Source organism: Anabrus simplex, chromosome 1 (assembly GCF_040414725.1).
Source record: "Anabrus simplex isolate iqAnaSimp1 chromosome 1, ASM4041472v1, whole genome shotgun sequence".
Lineage (NCBI taxonomy): Eukaryota > Metazoa > Arthropoda > Insecta > Orthoptera > Tettigoniidae > Anabrus > Anabrus simplex.
The window spans coordinates 1,709,330,177-1,709,338,104 of NC_090265.1; the positions used below are offsets into that span (position 1 = coordinate 1,709,330,177).

Consider the following 7,928-nt stretch of genomic DNA (forward strand, 5'->3'; position numbering starts at 1 on the left):
AGAACTAAAAACAAAATCTGGTATTGTTCTTATTAACTGACTAGTGGCCGTATCCGCCGTAAACAGCTTAGTTTCTTTACACTCAACAGCGCAAGAATTGACCGGCAAAGACATATTCCATTGTATACCTTCTCGAAAGGCAGGGACAGTTGGTGGCCGAAGAGATGATACATGGAATCTTGCCACTTGCACGATAAGCTCACCATATTTCAAACAATAAGGTTTTGAAAGATGTGAGACGGTTAAATTTTGTGTGCTTCAGCATACTTTTGCAAGAAGCGTATCTTCGTTATTGATTTTTTTTTGCTAGGGGCTTTACGTCGCACCGACACATATAGGTCTTATGGCGACGATGGGATAGGAAAGGCCTAGGAGTTGGAAGGAAGCGGCCGTGACCTTAATTAAGGTACAGCCCCAGCATTTGCCTGGTGTGAAAATGGGAAACCACGGAAAACCATCTGCAGGGCTGCCGATAGTGGGATTCGAACCTACTATCTCCCGGATGCAGCTCACAGCCGCGCGCCTCTACGCGCACGGCCAACTCACCCGGTCTTCGTTATTGAGTGATACCCAAACTGTGCGGAGTGACCCTAAGGTAGAGGCGCACCATACTTTCTTCTTCTTTTCCTGCCGCTGTTCCCACGCCTGTGGGGTCGCGGGTGCGAGCTGCGTCGCACGTGTGGATTTGGCCCTGTTTTACGGCCGGATGCCCTTCCTGACGCCAACCCTCTATGGAGGGATGTAAGCACTATTGCGTGTTTCTGTGGTGGTTGGTAGTGTAGTATGTTGTCTGAATATGATGAGGAGAGTGTTGGGACGGACATATACACCTAGTCCCCGAGCCAGAAGAATTAATCAGAAGCGATTAAAATCCCCGACCCGGCCGGGAATCGAACCCGGGACCCTCTGAACCGAAGGCCAGTACGCTGACCATTCAGCCAACGAGTCGGACAGGCGCAGCATACTTTCGTGCCAAAAAAAATTAACACCTTAACGGAACGTGACTGAATGTATATCCCCCGAGATCTTTTCTGTGTTCAATTTTATTTTCTCTCCGTTCCACAGTATATTGTGATACTATGATTTCGAGGAATGTAATTTTCTTCAGAAAAGTGCGTTTCGACTGCTTTTTATCATAGTTTTCTCTCTATTAGTTGGTTAATTAATATGCAATTCATACTATGACATTAATGGCGTAAAGGTAGTACGGAAAATGACACTTTACAGTGCTGTCATTATTTTCCACGCTGTTTTTTTTTCTTCATTATAAATCGTCTCCAACTGGTTGAACTCCGCTTCACACTGATATAAACACGGACAGTGAGAGAGATTATGAATCAAAGAGCACCTAACAACTTGTTAAAGGTTTCCCCCGCCTTATTGCAGCACTGTGGTTCTGTAGACAGTAAAAGCAAAATTGGCGTCTCTGGATTCCCAGCTCAAGCAATCTACCGCCATCAGCATGTTGACAATGGTGTAACTTAATCCATTTCCTACAAATAAATATAGCATATATTAAATTTCGTATTACCTTCATTAATCTAGGAGTGGAGAACCATGTTTACGACTCTGGTAGCTTAGTGGACTGTCCATTGCTTCAAATAACATTAACTGTTATGTTTTATTACCACAAAACTCCAAGTACACATCTCTTATATATTTTACAACAAGCAACGAACAACAAAACAAGAAAACGTAAATGCATGAGTCAAACATGGATGATTTGAGTGATTACTTGTCGAAATAATTTATAATTAAACATACAATGTACAAAAACCTCCGTGGCTCAGGCGGCAGCGCGCCGGCTTCCCACTGCTGGATTCCGTGCTTCAAATCCCGGTCACTCCATGGGAGATTTGTGCTGGGCAAAGTGAAGGAGACACAGGCTTTTCTCCGGGTACTCCGGTATTCCCTGTCATCTTTAATTCCAGCAACACTCTCCAATATCATTTCACTTCATCTGTCAGTCATTAATCATTGCACCAGACGAGTGCGACAGGCTTCGGCAGTCGGCACAATTCCTAATCTTAGCCGCTAGATGGGGGCTTCATTCATTCCATTCCTGACCCCGTCGAATGACTGGAAACAGGCAGTGGATTTTCATTTAAATATGCAATGTACAATGAGTAAATTCACCACAGTATGAAATAAAATATTGTATGCAACAGTTACTAAAGTAATAAGTTTTTCACTCATTTCAAAATTCTCACTCGTAAAGTAAAAGATCACTTTCCGTGCCTGTTATGTAAATAGCTGATAACCACTGCTGGGCACGTGAAAGGTGCTCAAATACACTGTCGACAAAAACTCTAAATACAGGGTGTTTACGGGATATTGTTACAAACTTTCAGGGATGAGGGAGGACGGCAATTGGATCAATTTGAGATAAGGAACAGTGGACCGGAGACGTTCGAGTCAAAAGTCGTTAATAGTCCAAGTTTTTTTAACGTCCGCGCATTCTTGACAGCAGCAGTGTACACAGTGTTGCACAGAGATGTACTACCCACGTTCCTGGAACTCATCCCACTTGTCCTTCGTCCAACATGATGGAGCCCTACCTCACTTTGGACTGAACACCTGGGCAGACATACCCTGCAAGTGGATAGGAATAGGAGGTCCTGTTACGTGGCCCACTCGGTCACCTGATCTCACCCCCACTTGGTTTCTTCTTGTGTGGCCATGTGAAAAGCCTTGCATATGAGACACCTGTCAAGACTGAAGAGGATCTCTTGGCAAGAATTCTAGCTGCCTGTGACGCTGTTCAAACAACACAGGGGGTATTCGAACTGGTATGACAGAACATTGTGCAACGATTCCGTGCCTTCAATGAATCAGGGGGGCGCCATTCCGAACATTTCTTGTAAATGGAGCAATTTGTAAAATTTGTGCAGGTAAACGGACTTAAATGAGTAGAATTTTGCTTAACTTTTGACTCGATCGTTTCTGAAATATGGTTCCTGATCTCAAAGTGATCCATTTTCTGTCCTCCAACATCCCCGAATGTTTGTAACATAATCACGGATAGACTCTGTATAAAGACAAGCAGAAAGGACATGCAAAGATGTGAGCATTAAGCGGTAAAAACGAATCTACATGTTCTTCTACCACTTCCCCACATCCTCCTTGGGTTGTGATTGCGAGCCATGTCTCATATGTGTATTTACGACCAGATGCTCTGCCCGACGTCAACACCATCCGAAGGGCGTTTTGGGTGATTCGAGGGTGGTTGGTAGTGTTGTGAACAGTATACAGAGGAGTGTGTTGGGACAGACACAAACACACTGTTTCCCAGTAAGATAAATTAATCAGGTGCAGTTTTAGTGCATGACCTGGCCGAAAATTGAACATAGAGCCCTCTAAACCAAAGGTCTCGAGGCTGTCCAATGAAATCAAATACCTATTGATACGATAAATCACAGAAATAGAACAAGCTTTTGGTTGGTTATGCCGTGTGCGTTTGTAGAGTTTCGCCGAGACGTGCCATTTGGGCTCATCTGCCTGATCTACCACTGCAAAGCAGAGTCATGGAAGGGGGAGCCAATCGAACTGATGAGCCCAAATGGCACGTCTCGGCGAAACTCTGCAAACGCACACGGTCTAACCGCCCAAAAGCTGGTTCTATTCTTGTGATTTTTGATCTACGGCAGTGAAAACATTTTTGGACCTATTAATACAATTTACATTTTATCTCGCCATTCTGAAAATTACTACAGAATCGTTTTATGTCATATAAAGACCGCAGACACCAGCGGTCAATTTCTTATTCCGCTATTTGTCCTAAGTACTACCGAATGCTTGACTTCTCTCCCATTTAAATTAATGCATTACATAATAATAATAAATATAATATTTCCCGCTTTTGTGGTGTAGTAGTTAGCGAGATTAACTCCTACCCCCGAAGGCCCGGGTTCGATTCCTGGCTCTGCCACGAAATTTGAAAAGTCGCATGAGTGCTGGAACGGGATCCACTCAGCCTCTAGAGGTCAACTCAGTAGAGATGATTCAATTCCCACTTCAGCCATCCTTCAACGGTTTTCCGTGGTTTCTCACTTCTTCTCCACGACCGCTTCTTTCCCTCTTCCTTGTCTACCCCTTCCAATCTTCACATCCCGCACAAGGCCCGTCTTCAGCATAGCAGATGAAGCCACCTGGGCGAGGTACTAGTCATTCTCCCCAGTTGTATTCCCCATCTAGAGTCTGAAACTCCAAGACAGTGCCGTGGAGGCGGTAGAGGTGGGATCCCTCGCTGAGTCCGAAGGAAAAGTAGTTTTTTTTTTTCTATTTGTTTTACGTCGCACTGACACGGATAAGTCTTATGGCGACAATGGGACAGGAAAGGCCTAGGAATGGGAAGGAAGCGACCGTGGCTTTAATCAAGGTATAGCCCCTGCATTTGGCTGGTGTGAAAATGGGAAACCACGGAAAACCACGGCCAACTCGCCCGATAGGGGAAAAGTAGACCCTGGAATGTAAACAGATTAAGAAAGGAAGAAAAGAAAGTAATAATAATAATAATAATAATAATAATAATAATAATAATAATAATAATAATAATAATAATAATAATAATCATAATCATAATAATAATACTCATAATAATAATAATAATAATAATAATAATAATAATAACACGTACTTTACAATCTTCTTATTCTTCTACCAGTATTTCCGGCACCTGTAGTGTCGCGGGTGTGAACTGTCTCGGATATGTGGATACGGCCCTGTTTCACGACCGGATGCCCTTCCAGTTGCTAACCCTATGTCGAGGGATGTGTGTTTCTGTGGTGGTTTGTAGTGTGGCGTGTTGTCTAAATATGAAGAGAAGAGTGTTGGGACATACACAAGGACCCAGTCCCCGAGCCAGCAGAATTAATCAGAAACGAGTAAAATCCCCGACACCGCAGGGAATCGATATTTATAACTGTCAATGATCTACGAAAATGCCGCGATGGCAGAGTTATGTTCTCGTCAGGGATTCTTAACATGCCGCTGAAAGGTCGGTTGCTTGTAACTTACGTACGGTACTAGAATGCTCCGGGCTGAGTAGCTCAGGCGTTAGAGCACTGGCCTGCAGGTTCGATCCTGGCTTATTCCTTCGGTATTTGCAGGTGCTAAAAGACGTCGGTAGATTTGCGAGCACGTTAAAGTGCTCCTGCGGGACAAAATTCCAGCATCTCCGTGTCTCCGAAAACCAGCTTCAGGGGCTTTGAACTTTGGCGCGTGGTTGACGACAGGGCCCTCAGCTGAGTCATGGCATTTCTTCCACTTACTTGTGCCAGACTCCTCACTCTCATCTATCCTATCCGACCTCTCTTTGTCAACCCTTGTTGTTTTCAGACTCCGACGGTATTACGTATGGAGGCCTAGGGAGTCTTTCATTTTCATGCCCTTCGTCGTCCTTGTCTTCCTTTGGCCGATACCTTCATTTTTCGAAGTGTCGGCCCCCTTGCCCTTTTTCTCCCTGATTAGTGTTATATAGAGGATGGTTGCCTAGTTGTACTTCCTCTTAAAACAATAATCACCACCACCACCACCACCACCACCACCACCACCACCACCACCACCACCACCACTCTCCGTAAACCGTAAAAGTAGTTTGTGTGACGTAAAGTCAACAACATTATTTTTACCCTAGTTGTTGCTGTTGTTTGAGTCAACAGTACGCAGACATGTTTGATGAAGCTCTCCATGCCTCTCTATCCTGTGGTAATCTATCAATTTCTTCTGAACTACTAAATCCTATATCAGCTCAGCTGCCTGTTATATTCATACCTTGGTCTACCGCTACCGTTCTTACCGCTTACATTTCCCTCAAAAACCAACTGAACAAGTACTGGGTGTCTTAAGGTGTGTCGTAACATTCTGTCTATTCTTGTCGTCAAATTGAACCAAATCGATCTCCTCTCACCAATTCGATTCAATAGCTCTTCATACGTGATACGATCTATCCACCTCTCCTTCAGCATTCTTCTGTAACCGCACATTTCAAAATCTTCTATTCTCCTTTATCTTAGCTAGTTATCTTCCATGTTTCACTTTCATTCAATGCCACGCTCCACACGAAAGTCTTCAAAAACACCTTTCTACTTCCTATAGCAATATTGGAAGTGAGCAAACTTCTTTCCTTAAGAAAGGCCTTCCTTGCTTGTGCTAGTCTGCATTTTATGTTCTCCTTACTTCTGCCATCGCTAGATATTTTACTACTCAAATAACAACATTCATCTACTTCGCTTAAGATTTAATTTCCTAATATAATATTTTCTTCATCACTTGACTTCGTTCGACTCCTCTCCATCAATTTTGTTTGGGACTTACTTATTTTCATCTTGTACTCCTTCAAACCTGTCCATACCCCATGGCACTACAGCCCTTGAAGGACCTTGGCCTACCAAGCGACCGCTGCTCAACCCGAAGGCCTGCAGATGACGAGGTGTCGTGTGGTCAGCACGACGAATCCTCTCGGCCGTTATTATTGGCTTTCTAGACCGGGGCCGCTATCTCACCGTCAGATAGCTCCTCAATTTTAATCACGTAGGCTGAGTGGACCTCGAACCAACCCTCAGGTCCAGGTAAAAATCCCTGACCTGGCCGGGAATCGACCCCGGGGCCTCCGTGCAAGAGGCAGGCACGCTACCCCTACACCACGGGACCGTCCAAGCCTGTCCATACCACTCAGCAATTTCTCCACATGTTCTGTGGACTCAGATAAAATAACAATAGTATCGGCAAATCTCAGGGTTTTGATTTCTTCTCCTTGGATTGTGACTCCAAATTGCTCTTTGATTTTCTTTACCGCCTCTTCTACGTAAAGTGGGGGGTGGCGAACTCTTCTTCTCCTTTCTTAATCCGTTTACCCTCCAGGGTTGTTTTTTCCCTCGGCTCCCGCCTGAAGGGTAGGGTCCTGGAGCGTGAGACTAAAGTTTGGGGATACAACTGGGGGTCAGGACTAGTACCTCACACAGGCGCCTCATCTGCTATGCTGAACAGGGAGTTTGTGGGGGGAAGGAATATTGGAAGGTATATACAAGGAAGGTGGAAGCAAGCGGCCGTGGCCGTAAGTTGAGTACCATACCGGCATTTGCCTTGAGGAGAAGTGGGAAACCACGGGAAACCACTTCGAAAACCACTACTCAGTTGACCTCCCGAGGCGGAGTGGACTCCGTTCCAGCCCTCGTACCACTTTTCAAATTTCGTGGCAGAGTCGGGAATCGGAGGTGGCGGCTAACACAGGGGCGGACATTTCAAACACTTACAGTACATTACGAAATTTTAACTCAGGACACAATAGTGGATGTTCTATCAGCAACGCTCCACAGGTGGTCGGTCTTGACATCCGGAAGTACAAGATGTATTTGACCATTAGTTCCAAGTCCGTCAAGTGGAAAAGGATAAGGAGAATTATGTGCAATTACGTTTTATTTTAAATTTATTAGCTTATTTCAAATATTCATCAAATCTCAGTGATGAAAAGAAGATAAGCCTTCGCATTCGCAATATTTATATATAGACGTGATGATGGAACTTTAACAATGAAGAAAAATTGAGAAGGGGGCACCCGGGTTTGAACCGGGGACCTCTCGATCTGCAGTCGAATGCTCTACCACTGAGCTATACCCCCCTCTACACGTTTCTTGCGTCTACATACAACTTATCAAGGTTGAATGACTGGCTCCATTTAGTTGACAGCGCTCTTGCCTCATCTGGTCTCAGAGCAGTGCACCCTGACATCTCCTGCCATGTGATCTCGCACAAGTCTCATTCAATGTGCTTGTTCAAGGCACTTCCCTCCAGGGGTATAACTAATGTGATACGGGCTCGCCAGCGAAAATACAAATTCGAGCCCCCTCGCATGACAATACAATTAAATGTAATATATTATTGTCTTCTTCTTCTTCTTAATCTGTTTATTGTCCAGGGTTGGCTTTTCC

The 7,928-nt window shown here is 44.5% G+C and overlaps 1 non-coding gene across 1 annotated transcript; it reads right to left on the reverse strand.

Annotated features, from left to right (window-relative positions):
• Positions 1 to 7,546: 7,546 nt before the first annotated feature.
• TRNAC-GCA (transfer RNA cysteine (anticodon GCA)) lies at positions 7,547 to 7,618 on the reverse strand. The gene has a single exon. It is a non-coding gene; the product is annotated as a tRNA-Cys (tRNA).
• Between the last annotated feature and the right edge of the window lie 310 nt (positions 7,619 to 7,928).